The sequence below is a fragment of the Anopheles merus genome, chromosome 2L, assembly GCF_017562075.2.
Source record: "Anopheles merus strain MAF chromosome 2L, AmerM5.1, whole genome shotgun sequence".
In the NCBI taxonomy this organism is placed as follows: domain Eukaryota; kingdom Metazoa; phylum Arthropoda; class Insecta; order Diptera; family Culicidae; genus Anopheles; species Anopheles merus.
Window position 1 is genome coordinate 15,357,575 of NC_054083.1, and position 15,000 is coordinate 15,372,574.

The 15,000-nt window shown below is 45.9% G+C and overlaps 1 long non-coding RNA gene and 2 pseudogenes across 5 annotated transcripts in view; 1 reads left to right on the forward strand and 2 right to left on the reverse strand.

The window, feature by feature from the left end:
- The window catches only part of LOC121592247, a 26,211-nt pseudogene extending 13,046 nt beyond the window's left edge, over positions 1–13,165 (reverse strand).
- Positions 4,786–6,030, forward strand: LOC121593262 (annotated as a pseudogene).
- Positions 13,166–13,356: 191 nt separating the features above from the next.
- The window catches only part of LOC121591961, a 28,331-nt gene continuing 26,687 nt past the window's right edge, over positions 13,357–15,000 (reverse strand). For all 5 annotated transcript variants that reach the window (XR_006004604.1, XR_006004603.1, XR_006004602.1 and 2 more), the window contains 2 exons: positions 14,976–15,000; positions 13,357–13,838 (listed from right to left, as the gene is read on the reverse strand). The exon at positions 14,976–15,000 is cut by the window's right edge and continues 40 nt beyond it. This is a non-coding gene — a long non-coding RNA (uncharacterized LOC121591961). The remainder of the gene's footprint in view (positions 13,839–14,975) is intronic.

Consider the following 15,000-nt stretch of genomic DNA (forward strand, 5'->3'; position numbering starts at 1 on the left):
TATTTTTTTAATCAAATTCAAGTTAAACATAAAACTTTCCGGGGTTAAATACTCGTGAACTGGGTTGATAATCATTTTCGTGCTAAAAGCTATAAAAAACCACAATGAACGATCAGAAAACAAAAAAATAGAAATCAAAAATGTTACACCAAATCCCGATCACCAATGCATACGAATATCGATAATAGGGATTAATTTTAGCAGCTAAACCTCTAGACCTCTTTTATCTAAATTAATAAATTTTCCTATTTGTTTTCTATTGCAGTTCTTTTAAATCTATCATACGATATTTCTTGTAATCAAGAAATAAGACACTTAGATTTCATTAAAATGATTTAAAAAAATAATAAATTCATGTCTGAGTTGAAAAGTAATATATAAAAGGCTTACGTGTATTTTACCAACTCACCTCTATTCAGTCGATAAACGGTGGTGCTTCTCCACCAGGGAAGATGACGCTAGCGCCGTTATTTCCGCGATCGTTATGATACCCTGCGCGGGACACATCGCATCCGGACAGGACACCTCGTACGCACCTTCGGAAATTTCAAACTCGATGTAGGCCGTCATGCACTGTTGGGAATGGAGAGATGAAATGATCGAACAATTAAATTAAATTATGCTGTAAAAACGCGAACTTAACATTTAAAATCCAAACGAATGTAGTACAATCGTGATGAAGAAATAACACAGAGCTCGAGTGGCAAAATGGCTTGCAAAGCACAAGTTTGCCTCGCTGTTCCCATTTTCCCTTCGGACAAAAATGCAATTAATTAAACCAATCACTTGCAACGGCAGTCAGTTGGTTTCCCACGTGAGGGTCAACCAATTATTTTAATTTTCGTCACAATCCAAAAATTTCTTCACCATTTTACCATTTCCGTCCTGCGTGGCAAAGGTCACTGTGTTAAAGCGGCACATACATAACAGAAGGGTTTATTATCTTTTTTTGTGGTCGCTCATCTGGAGTTTTTTCATTAAAACTGTGCTTTCCAAGGCGTCAGTTTGCTGTCTTTTCATGGCCATTGAATTAGGGACTGATGTCTTAACTTAATACATCGTAATTGGTGCTAAATGTAGTTGTGTCGTTTAATGTCCCGCTATCGTTACATTTTAAAACTTATTAAAACAAATTCAATTCAAAGTAAAGCTCGGACGCAAAAAAACGGTTGCAAATATAAAACAAATAAAACATTAGTGGCCGAGGAGGAGGCCGTGTATTGCAGTACGGGAGAGACTAATAATCCGTCACAAAAGTATCATTACACCACGATAGCAGTGATTACGAAATGATATTGATGCTTCATGACTCTGGTCCTGCCCCCATCCCATCCCGCTGCATGATGCAAATGTTCCACCATCCTCTCACTAACGTACAATTAAATCCATTGTATTTCCTGACCGATCGATTTCACACATCTGTGCATGCAGTTGGGGCCACGCGTTAGTTGCAACCGATGTTAGTGTGATGTGTATTGCAAACCGATTGAAACCGTGTCCATATAACCGACATTTTGTCATTTATCGAACGTTCATCAGCTAGTTCGACGCTGTGAACGGTAATTCTCTCCTCCGTGTTCTGATGCTTATCAAGCGCAGCAAGTCCGTCTTAAACGGTCCGACATGAAGCGATGGGCTGTACAATAATAATGTTTCGCGTGTCCAACGGCGATGTTGTAATCGATCTCCCGCCCGGTAATTGTTACTCAAGTTCCGATTTGGAACCGGCCCATGACGAACCGGACATACCGAGACCGCGAGATTCTAGCCGTAAGATAACGAGCGAGAAGCGTGCGCCCTCGTTCTAAGCCTACCCCAAGCCTGCCCGGCGATCGTGTGCTTTGTGCATCTGAAATTGCAAAACGATCAACACCAACTAAAAGTCGCTCGTTTCGCTTGGCCATATGATCGGTCGGTCGTTGAAAGGAACAATTGCCAGTTTAGCGTAACATTTAGCTCTATTGGTGTCCGTTTTTTCTGCTGGCCCGCTACCGTCACGATCAATCAATTGGTACAGATAAGCTGCACTCATAAAGCGTCAAGAAGCTTGTTGCAAACCAGCTAATTGCCAGTGGGTCAATCAGATTACAAATTGGGTATGAGTTGTGCTTAACCTTCTTCGAGAGGCATTGCTCTTGAACGGTCAAGTGTACAAAACCACTTGATCTCTCCTCTTGAAATTGGTGTTTCTCTTAATGCTAAGTTTTTTTTTTTTAAGTAAGCTTCAATCCAACGAAGTCAAAACACTTGTAGCCTCTTTTTGTACTCATTCGATTTTTTTTTTTTCTTTTAATAGTATCACTTATCGTTCGATCTGCGTCGAACGATCGAGAATTTGATCGATGTTGAAGCGTCCAATTAATTCTAATGATTGCAAAAAAAACGAAAATAAATACAAGAGAACTTATACGTTCTGATACATCTTGAACAAATTATTCAATCCGTAAGCGTGTTGCAAAATACGTAAATATTGAAACATTATTGATCCCAAGAACACGCAGAGCCAGATCAGAAGTATCCGATTCTATTCATTTCTTTATAATATTGCAGCATGTGATGCAATGTCGAAATTACTTTCAACATAAATTCCTTCGTCTACCCTGCCCCTACCCTCTTGATGGAAAACCCACACCCACTCAGTCGGTTTGTTGATTGAATCATTTCCATCCGCTTGAAGTCATCGCGACGAGTATGTACACTTTATCAAGAGTTGCCTTCTCTTTTACGGTTTCCGCATTGGCTTAAGAGCGCCGTTTTGGTGGATTTCGATAATCATCAGCTAGTGCCGCACTGAAACGGGCAAGCCATACTCGGGCAAACCTCACATAAACGACTTCTGCATCGTCAGCATCACATTCGTTTATCGATTAGCGCGACGTCCCAGCCGAGCAGCGACCGACTCGTCCCCACGATGGAAACGGTGAAGAGCTGACTTTAGCTTAGCTTAAAAAGTATCTTACGTAAACAGTGCAAAACTAAACGAACCAAAAACAACATCCTGTTTGCTGAGAACACAGCGGCTCTAGGCCCGTTGGCAAAAGAGCTTTAATCGAGAAAACGAAACGATAACTACAGTCGCAGCACAGTCATCATCATCACCACCATCTTCGGCACCAAAGGCGATAGCTGCCGCTCCCGCGGTCGTATTCCGCCGCTGGACCACTTACGAAAATTGTTTAGCTAAGACTCTTGGTAATTCAAAACCGATTGAGCGGTTCACGGCACGGAAGCTGGATCGGGGAAGCGGAAAGCTGCCTGGAATGTGTCGGGTCTCGATATGTGACACCTCAAGAGAAGACAGCGTGTGATATGGATGCTGTGGTACCGTGTAAGTACACAACCTTCTTATCTACTTTCGAGCTTCTGGCCGATGGAAAAAGCACCGTTTAATAATGTCACCGGGATAATCGTGACGTTGGATGGGAAGCGACAAGGCAGCACATTAAATTACAGCGACAGTGTGCTGCTGCGGAGCTTTATTGCAGTCTCCCGAACTGCTAAGAAATACGGTTCACGTTTCGGCATTCCGACTACCAGCGAGTCGGTACGGGTGAATGAATATTCGATTAAACGATCTCACTGTAAAAGGGTGCTTCCGTACTTGGTGCAATTTATTCCAACCATTGGGAAGCTTCTTTACCGATAGCACAAAAAACGAAAGAAGCGAACGAATTCCTGCCTGGCACTGGTGAACAAGCATCGAATTGGAAGAGTACTACCACCTCGTCGTAATTCGAGAGAATTTATCGGCTGACTCCCGAATGCGCGAGCAAGTATTGGGAGCCGTAAAGCAGCTTCCATTATATCCGCTCAGAATATTAAATGAAATGCAGAGGAGAGGGCTGGGAAAGACGGTCGAATAGTTTTAGCAAACGCGTCGATCTCCCGAACCGCACACCCCAGTCGTGAACAAATGGCGTATGTGAGGGTTGTGTTCAAGTGGATCGTTACTTCCATTGCATTTAATCATCGGTTTAAAGGCAATTCCGGAAGGTATTGATGCTGAATATTTCATTATTGTCATTTAATTAACGATTGATTTCTTGTAGGGCTTTCAATCGTGAAAGGAATTGAAAAAAAAGTGCACTGCATTATAATACGGTATGAACAACATTACGCACACACATTAGGATTCCAAAACATTTTTTATAAAAAATAATATAAAATGATATTTAAACCAATAAAAAGAGAGATAACGGTTGTTAAAAGTATTTCTTATAAAATGAAGAAATACTTTTTCTTATATCTCGAATTGGATTGGAACGGTTTTTTAAATATATATTTACTGACGAAAAATGTAAATAAATAAAGTCGTATTACCATCTTTACACAAAGAAAGAAATAAAAAACGAAAAAACTAAAAAAAAATAGATCAAAAGAACATCAAAAAATCGTTTCATTATTCAATTTTCCATGAAATGTGCAAACCTTACATTCTCGCCACGTGCTTTGCCATGCCACAAGGGTTAACTTTTGCTCACCTCTCAAAACTAGCGGTATAAACGCTACCTCTCAAACTGTCAAAGCTGGGCAGCGCGCCAAAACAAACACATTCTGTCAGACGGTTGCTTGTTATTGCGTGCATGTAATCCATCATTGCGGTAGCGGTTTCCACAACAAATCGACTTAAATCCGGTATTATTCGTGTACAGTTTCGTTAGAATGGATGCGAAACGTAAAGTCAAACCTTCCGTGGGTGGAAAAGTATCGTCCGGCCAAACTGAACGACCTTATTTCGCACGAGGAAATCATTGGCACGAGTAAGTATGGGCACCCGGTGGCTACATGCCCGTCCTTGAAACGAACGCGTTGTGCACCCCGGTGTTGCTAGCCTGGCTCGGGGTTTGGTTGTGTGTTCATTTTCTGCTTATCGTTCAACAGTCCAACAAATTCATCAAGGAAGAACAATTGCCACACTTGCTGTTTTACGGACCTCCCGGCACGGGCAAAACTAGCACAATTCTGGCCTGTGCCCGGCAGCTGTACAAACCGCAGTCGTTCGGCTCGATGGTGCTCGAGCTGAAGCATCGGGACGACCGGGGCATCAACATCGTTCGGGGACAGATTTTAGATTTTGCATCCACGAGAACAAATCTTCAAGGGCGGATACAAGCTGATTATCCTCGATGAGGCGGACGCGATGACGAATGATGCGCAAAACGCACTGAGGCGCATCATCGAAAAGTACACGGAAAATGTGCGCTTCTGCATCATTTGCAACTATCTCAGCAAAATCATCCGGCCATCCAGTCGCGCTGCACGCGGTTCCGTTTCGCACCGCTGTCGCCGGATCAGATTTTGCCCCGCCTGGAGCACGTCATCGAGGCAGAAGGGTATGTGCGCACTAACGCTCTAACGAACGACGAGCCTTCGTTTTTGCTGTCGCGAGTAGGTGCAGTTTAAAACGTTGCCTTTTGTCTTGCAGAATCGATGTGACGGACGACGGTAAAAAGGCGCTCATGACACTGGCTGGGGCGATATGAGAAAAGTGCTGAACGTTCTGCAAAGCACTTGGATGGCGTACAAAAAAGTGACGGAGGTGAACGTGTACAATTGCGTCGGGCATCCGCTGAAGGAAGACATCAATAATATAATATTCTGGCTGCTAAACGAGGAGTCGTTCAAGGCGTGCTATGAGAGTATGTGTGCCTATTATTTCTTTTTTTAGCTTTTTTTAGTTTTTTTAGCTTTTGGAATAACTTGTTCTCATTCTTCATGCTGCTCTGTGTTTGCAGAAATCCAGCAGCTAAAAACGCAGAAAGGTTTAGCGTTGGAGGACATTCTGACGGAAATTCATTTGGTCGTCAATCGGTTGGAAATACCACCTCGTGTTTCCTCCCAGCTGCTGATCAATCTGGCATCGATCGAGGAACGATTAGCGGATGGGTGTGTGGAGAAACCTCAATCACAGCGCTGATAGCTGCATTCAGCAAAGTACGAAGTGTAGTTGTGTAGCATTTCCACATTTTCCATTTTACGTTATTCCATATTTAATCAATAATAAAAAAAACATACCGTCAAGTGAAGAGATTTAAAGTAGTTGTAATTTTCTTCCTATCGTCAATCCGTAAATGGTTAACAATAGCATTAATTATTCCCTTACATAAAGCGCATAAAAGTGTCGGTCTTTTGCTAAACACTATTCATGCAACACAAAGAAACTGCATTATGAAACGCGGATCCCCATACATCCACTCGGCGGGCTATTTCTTTTTCCCTTTTTTGCTTCATTTCAGACGTGCAAGGGCGTTGGGCGCTTGTATCCAGGATCCTACGCAGTCTCGAAAGAATGGTACGCGGCGCTGTTGGAAAAAATGTAGGTCATGAATTTCATACCGAAACAGCGCTCTCCCGTATGCCGTACGTTGGCGAGCCAATTCTTAATGTTAAGGCACCATTCACCAGCGCAAGAAGCCGTTTAGAAAATGCCACACATCCGAGTGCTCTCCTGGGCGGTATCTTAAATCACAGTACAGTCACAGCATTACGGTTCGAAAGCAAAACTTTGTTCCACCACAGAGATGAAAGATCAGAGCAAAGAGAGAAAATACGATCAAACGGCCAGTGGGCAAAATCGGGGCAGCGTGAGCGGTGTTCCGGTGAGGTACGGAAAACGGCAAAGAAAGAATTCAAATAAAAAGGAAACTTTTGTGCAAAATCGCTCCACAGCGCTGTGAGTCCTGTGTGCCCCGGAAGGGTAAAGGTAACAACCACTGTCCTATGTAATCTACTTAACAAAAAAAAAAAGGCTGACCCTGGTGAGCGTGTAAGTGAGCTTCATTTAATTTTCTCATTTTTTATAACACTTTTGTTGTCGTCTTCGTTTCACCCGGCCGAGTGACTGGAGAGGGGAATTGCAACTGACCTTCGGGGGGATTTCGTTTAGTTCTAACCTTTTTTTTTAGCTAGCAGCACGTTCTCGCAATACAAACAATTAAAAAAGTTTCAATTACTGAGGTGGTATCAGTAAAGTGGGGAGCAAAACTGTTGAAAAGAGTGCTTTACAGTTTCTATTATCATGTTTTTTCTTGTTTGAGATTGAAACAATTATATTATCTTCTCCTTTGGAGCTTAAAAGAAAAAAAAAGATTGATAGTATAAGCTTTATCGCCGAAGAAGACTTTAAAATACTTTATAATTCGCACTGATATCCTACAAGAGTCGAACTACATACAGCCTGTCAAGAATTTGCATGAAGATAGATAAGAATAAAACCACTATGCATACAACACAATGTAAAGTGTAATTTACGCTCTTAAATGGCCGATGGGTCGCTTCATAGCCGCGCTGGAGAAAGAAAACACTACAGCCCTATTCCGCCACAATAGCCGCTGCACACGCCAAACCAAAGCGTACGCTGTTGGGAGCTGCAGATCATTAGAGACTGGAGGGCGCACCCAGCGATGTTGCTGACTGGTGGATTAATTTACACCGGCGGTCGCTCTTGCAGGCATCATCAAGAAACGCAGAAACGCAGATACGATGAATGTGGCTGCTGCTGCCGCTTATACACAGATGAGAAACAAACGTCTTGCGTGCTTCAGGCGTGCGATGGAGGCGCATGGCTTCCTATGCATAGTCGCATTGCCATGTGAAACGTACAACACACACACAGCCATTGACACACACGCACACTCACACGGGTTGATGTAAATTTGAGGAAAGTCATGCAAACACGATTTGCCGAGTGTCCAAGTGGACCGAGGAGTTCTCGAGCAGGAGTTCAGTGACTTCGAGGCACACCAGCCTTTTCTTAGCCATTCAAAAATGAACGCAGGGCGTAGTGTATGAGTGGTAGCAGCCGTGCCGGCGACGCGCGCACTGTGCTGGGACAAAATCTGCTTGACATTATTCCACGCCATGAAGTGATGTGTTTGCAGTGTTGAATAATTTAGACGGTCTTTTGTTGTGTAGTGCAGGGCGGCAGGCTGGCTTGCTGAAGAGAAAGCAACTGGGCTGATGCTGTTGATGAAACCGAAGCAGTATGAAGCCTTCCTGGCTGGACACGTTATTTGCCGATGCGATAACGGACTTATAGTGTTTGCGTAGGGTATAATAACCAATTAGAAGTAAATTTCAATATTTTAATTACCAAAACATCTACAGAACATCTTAAGGTGGTTTTGGTAATGAAGAAACTAGCACCCAACGGGAAGACACTATGAAGTAAATCAATCATCGAACGCTCAGTACACTGAAACCGGCTTTTTCGCTGAAAAATCGATAAACGACGAATTTATAATAAGTCATACATCGTAATGCTTGTTTGTGACAGGCTATTTTTGGAATACTTATTTGTGGACTAGCATGTCCAAAATCGGTTCATTTTTTTTCTTCATCCTCATGGTCTTGTTCTTGCAAAATTAACAAAGAACTTTTGCCATAGAAAAACGGGTTTCGGACCATTGCAGAAATCAACCATCCGGCACACAAAACGGCTCAAGTTGGATATATTATATTAATTATATAATAACTACTACTAAAACGTGCTAGGTAATGAACCTATGGCTTTAGCTGACTTTAGATAAAAAAGAAGTTAATATAATCAGTAAACATTCTATTTTTAGAAACCGCCCCAAGCTCCGATACTAATGCCACCTAGACATTATCAAAAAATCCTTTACCCCAAACCGAACGCAATGATAACAATGTGCGCTATTGACAAGACCCGTTAGGTGTTTTCACCCCCCCCCCCCCCCTCCTCTCTCTTTTGTTGCGCTATTTAAAACATGCGCAGTAAAGCGAGCATGACGTTGATGAGTTTTTGACGACACAACAGCACCATCGATAGCAATAGCCTAGCTACTACAACACACAGCTGAAAAAGAATGTCTGCAATGTCATGCAATTCATTAAATGGCAAATATTTGCCCCGGCAGAGAAAAACCGGTTCCAAACCGGAATCTTGCCGTTAAATTTGGGACCGTCGGTATCTCATTCTCTTTCTCATCGCTATGTACAACGTACCACACGCGGTAGGAGAATTTCGTGGAATCACCATCCTCCCGTAGAACAACCGTACCCCGTAGCCCCGAAAAACGTCTTTATTTCCAGCACTGCCTGTAAGCTGCATTGAAAAAATGCTTCTGCAGGCGGTGCTAGCAGGAGCTGGAAAGTTGCGGAAAATTGCAGATCAAACTAGACCCCACCCCAGCTCGGTTCGCCTCGGTTCGGACTATGGTGGTTCAAGGTGGAAATGAGGTGTAGGTTACTCTCAGCAATACTGAAAAGATAACAAGCTAATAAGGTTGATTACGCTTAACGCGACCGGTGTGCGTTGGTGCACTAGATTCGATGAAGAGCTTCAGGGCGCACCAGGGCAAATGTAAGCGAAAATGTGCTATACATGAGATGTAATTTGGCTTGGGCAAGGATTTTATTACAGCTCTGTGCGTGGCTTCATCGCAAGCAACTCTCCATTTGTTTGTTTTATTAGCGCCATTCATAATGTGGTCTCGCTTTTATTAGCAACGCGCACCACATGCCAAAACAACACGGTGTACACCTATACATAACGGCAGCGGTGACACACCTTGAGTGAATGATGAGTGTAAGTGTAAGCGTGCGAATGAATAAGCCTGTACCTACATTTTTATCCATCATGTGCCGGGTCATGCATTGGACAAAAGATGGCACACACCAATCGCGGATATCGCCATTTATTTACAACGCGAAACTGTAGGGTCACACCGAACGCAGTCAGCAGTCTTCCTGGTCGTGCCTACACTACACAAACAAACACCACCACACACAACACACCACACCACACCAACACACACAAACACCACCACAACAAACACACACAACACACACACACACACACACACCACACACACACACACACCACACACACACACCACACACCACACACAACACACACACACAACACACACACACACACACACACACACACCACACACACACACACACCAACACCACACACACACCACACACCACACACACACACACACACACACACACACACACACACACACACACACACACACACACCACACACACACACACACACACACACACACACACCACACACACACACACACACACACACACACACACACACACACACACACAACACACACACACACACACCACACACACACACACACACACACATACAACATACCACACACATGACCCAATGTGTGCTCAACACTCAACTGACTCTTCTCGCGGATGCAACGATACCGGTTTTTCACGAACTACATCATGGCTTGTGCCCCCTCTCTCCCTTTACACCACGAGCTGTGTCTGTGTCTACGGAAATGGCGCCGGACTACAGTTATATCTGTGGCCAGTGGCGGGCACGTACCTACTCCCCCCACCCCACGTTCGTTTCAAACATGACAACCCAAACCAGCTCTATTGGAGTACAACGAGCAAGCGTGTTAGCTGTCCTTCGGAAAGGTGGATTAAAGGTGTGTTGGTGCGAGCTGGACAAGGAACCATAGTATGAGGCATGGTGAGAAGGGGGGGGGGGGGGGGAGCACTGCATCTGTAATCGAGCATCGTGCGAGTTCACACGCAACGGAAGTTCGATGGCATAAAACGGTACTTGTCGCGCACCGAGGCCATCCGTCATTTAACACCAGCGGCATGTATCGTATCACACTGAGAGTACACCATGTGACATTCTAGAGCACTGTTCGTTCGTCTTACTTCAAGAGAGCGGGAATGCCGCGTTAGATCTATAGCAGCAGTGAGTTAGTAAGAATCATGCCACCGATTCTTACACCCAACATGAGTGTTTCCCAGACAAGCTCGAGCCTAAGCAGAGCTGGAGTGAACTGGTATGATCGTACCATATGGTTTTCACGCTGGGGTTTAACTGGGGATCAGGAAAAAAATGATTTCTACTGGGGTTTCGTAGACATTGATTTCCAAAAGTTTTGGGAAACTTGAGACGTAACTCACCTCGGTGCAGAACGAGCAAGCACACTGCGAGATGCGGGTCAGGTTCTCGGCACTGAACTCGCCAAGGCACAGTTTGCAGGTGAACTTAATCGTAGGCGTTAAGGCCTTCGTCGTTGTCGTCATCGTTGCGGAGTGGCTGTTGATCGGCGATACCGGTAGCAGCTGCGTGGGACTAGGGGAAAACATAACGGTTTTGGACGAGACGGACGCACCGGCCGGACTGCCCGTCGCCGAGTTGGGGCTGGGCGAGGAAGCCCCGGACGAGGACGAGGACGGCGTGGACGACGAGCTGGGCGACGAGGCACCCGAGGACGAACTGGAGGAGGAGCAGCTGGTCGTCGTGAGCCGCAGCAGGTTGCCGACGTACTTCCGCTTCGAGCTACCGTCGAGGGAGCCCTTTTTCGGTTTGGGCACTTCGGTCGGTTCGTGTGCCTCGGTCGCGGACACGGGCACGAACGCACCATGGATGCGTTGAGCGAGTAGCGCGAACCGGCCGCGGCCAGTGACAGTAGACTAGAACAACGGGAGCAGGTGGCCACGGACGCACAGTTACGTAGCCGGTTGAGCGGCCGGATCGGTTCCAGCGTTTGGGAGGTGGCGTTCGTCAGTGCCAGCACGGTTTCACACTTCCGCAGACCGCGGGGACCGCCGGCAGCACCCGCCTTGAGGCCGCCGAGAGTAAGCAGCCCCGGGCCGCCGCCGCCACCCTCGCCGGACGACGCCATCTGGCTGTCCAGCAGCAGGGGCGTCGTCTTGGGCGAAGCGAGGCTGTTGCAGCTGACATCGCGCTTCAGCAGTGGGACCACCGACCACAGCCGCTGGTGCACGGACGACAGCGAGGTGGTGGAGATGTTCAGCCGGCTGCGCGCTATGTCCGCCAGATTGTGCTCGGACGGGCTTTTGCTGATCTTGATTTCGGGCGAGCTGAGCAGTGGCGGGGGCGGCGGTGGAGGAGCTGCCGGTGGAGGCTCTTTCGACGGTCGCCGGCCGACGAGATTCTTGAGAAATGCTTCAAAGCGCCGTTTGCGAGGCACCGGACCGGTCAACGCTCCGGTGTGCGGGCTGCTTTCCCCATTGCCACCGGTGCCCCCGATGCCACCGCCGCCCGGTCCTGCTCCAGCACCCGTACCGGCGACCCACACTCGAGGGCACCATCGGGGACGACTGGATCCAGCTCGCTGGACCCCGCCGAAGCCCCTGCCCGGAGCCTCCGAGCGAGGTCGGGCGTGCTGCCCGCGTCGGGACAATCTGAGGCGAGTGCTGCTCGAGCAGGGACACGGACTCGTGCGTCCCATTCGCAAGGTGGTGATTCCTTAGCCCAGCCAGGTTGTGAATGATAGAAGCAAAGTCCTGTGGACGAAAAAACCGAATGCAATATTAGTCGAACTAGTCGCTTACTGGGGAACGTGATGTCCTGAAGTCAACACACCTTCCCAAAATCTCCACTCCTCCGTTCGACTCCCGAGTCTTCCTCGAGTATGTCGTATCCTGGTGCGTTCCAGGAGTGGCGAAACTTGTTCGCAGTATCTGCGCCGCCCCGCCGATTTCCTTCGACGAGGTCGGCCAGCTGTGTCGCCGTTCTGCTATCACCGGACGTGAAACCGATGGGCCACTGTAAGCTGCGCCTTTTAAATTCGACTTTCTCACCGTTATCACTTCTGCCCAACCAATCGCCACTGAGTCGCACACGACGGCGCAGAATCACTTTCGATGCACTACACGATGACGCACCAACGCCAGGTGACGTTAAATCACGCTCACTGGAACGGCGGACGGTCGCCCCTGCTTCTGGAATCTTCTTTCTGGTAAACACCAGGGTCGCTTTCTTTTTCTGAAGTGCTAGTGTAGTTGGCGCACGGCCATCTTCGTTCACGGCTAGCAGCGGGCAGTGCTCGTCCACTTGATCGAGCTGGTTCACGATCACACTTCTGTGCACTGGCGCTGCTGCCCTTTGCTTCGGATATTCGTTATTAGCACACTCTTCCCCACTTTCCGACTCGGATTCACTCACTGACGGTTGATGGTCTGGACCATGATCAGCACACTGTGTCACATTGGGCGTTCGTTCGCACACACTTATCTCCACCCGCTTGAACGAACCGGGCGGCGGCGGTTTGCCGGAGCAGGTTCTAAGATCTTGGTATAGTTCGCACCAGCACCACCACCAGGTCCTCCCCCACAGCCACCGCTGGCATTCGTGGTCGTGACTACCGTTGACAGCCGGCTCAGATTGTTACCATCGCTCGAAACGCGCTTCAACCGTATGAGTTTGTTCACCGAAGTGAACGTATCGCACAGGGTGGTTTGTGCGCGACTGTCGGCACCACTATCGGCACCACTACCACTACTACTAACACGGCCGTCGATAGTACCACTTCCTGCAGTGCCGCTGCACTGTGGGTGCTGCTGCACCACGGTCCGATGACGTCGCTGGCTCGAGCTGCTCGAGTGTGTCGGCGTGTGGGCGCCGTTCGGACGTTTCGCTGCGTCTCAGGCTTAGATTTTTCACCAGAATCTCACTCAAATCACACGACAGTGTCTTTAGCGATGTGGTACGATTGGACTCGCCCAGAAACTCCTTCCTGCGTATCAAACGACCACCGTTTGTACCACCCGTACCGTCGCCGGTATTTGGCAGCTCAGCACTGCGAATTGTAACCACCGGCACGGCAGAACGGCACGAAGACGGCAGGACGGCTGTGGTAGAGGGAGCGACCAGCGTTGGCGCTGTCGGTGCAACCGGTGCGATCGTTGTCGATGTCATCGCTGGTCGGACGGTAACAAGTTGCGAAAGGAAAGAATGCGACGGTATCTACGAAGGTGATCGAGTCAAGATCCTTACAATCATTGAAATTCGCACTGTTTAGCGTGATGACAGGGAGAGGATTCTTTGCCGGTGAAGTAGCCTGATGAGTAAAAGAACTCTCATTAATTAATTTCATTCAATGTTGCGTATTTAATTAAAAAGCACAGCTACAAAAGATAACTATAGTGATGCTACTACAGCATTGAATAAGTTAAAAATGATACAACAGTGGTCGCTAAATGTTGGCTCTAAGCCAGTGGACTCCAACCTGTGATCCGGAGCGTTTACGGAAGAGGTCCGCGAAAACTGGATTTTTTTTAAAGAAAACGCTTATTATTTAACTATTTTCTAGACCATACATACATATCGAGCAATTTTTTTCCCACAATCAAGATTTAATTTTCAACAGGCACGTCTAGAATAAGATTTAAACATATTTTTAATTAAAAATTTTGAACTAAGTCCATATAGTGTATGCCTGAAATAGATGTCGGCCGCGGCAAATTTATTTTAAAAGCCAAGTGGTCCGCGATCCTAAAAAGGTTGATGAGCACTGCTCTAATCCCATGGTTTGCCACACTCTCCCCACGCTTATGAACTTGTAAACGCTTATAAATTTATAAAGTATTTTAGCAGGTATGTAACAACTTTATAGTATTTCTCTAAAAAATATTTGTAAAAAAAAAGTTAAATTGAATAATGGTTTACGGCGTTGTTTGTACATCAACATACATGCCAACTTAGAATATTCCATTAAAATTGTAAAAATCGTAATATTTTAATGTATAAGCATTAAATAGAAAATTGTGCGATTTACACTGATTAACATATTTTCAAAAATGAAGTTCAACTTAGTCAACAAAGCGGTTGAATAAATGGATGCTTTGGAGACAAACATTGGTGGCTTAGAGGAAACATTATGTTGACATGGATCGAGAGTAAACTGGTTTGAAGGTTCACTCAATATAAAATATGTTTTTAATCATCAATAAGACTATATGTTAATCAAAGTATAAATCAAATCAAGATCAATATAAATTCAATGCTGAACCTATTAAATTAGAATAATATTATACTTCTCGTCTACAAATTGTAAGTCGAATTTTCTTGAACAACCGTCTCATAAATTATTACCATCAATTAAGCATATCATTGGACGGTTAAGAATATATGTTGAAAGCTAAACATACTACAATAATAATGCGTGTTATGTGTCAAGAAATTAATGAAAACTTACCATCTTGAACTAAGGCAAATGTACG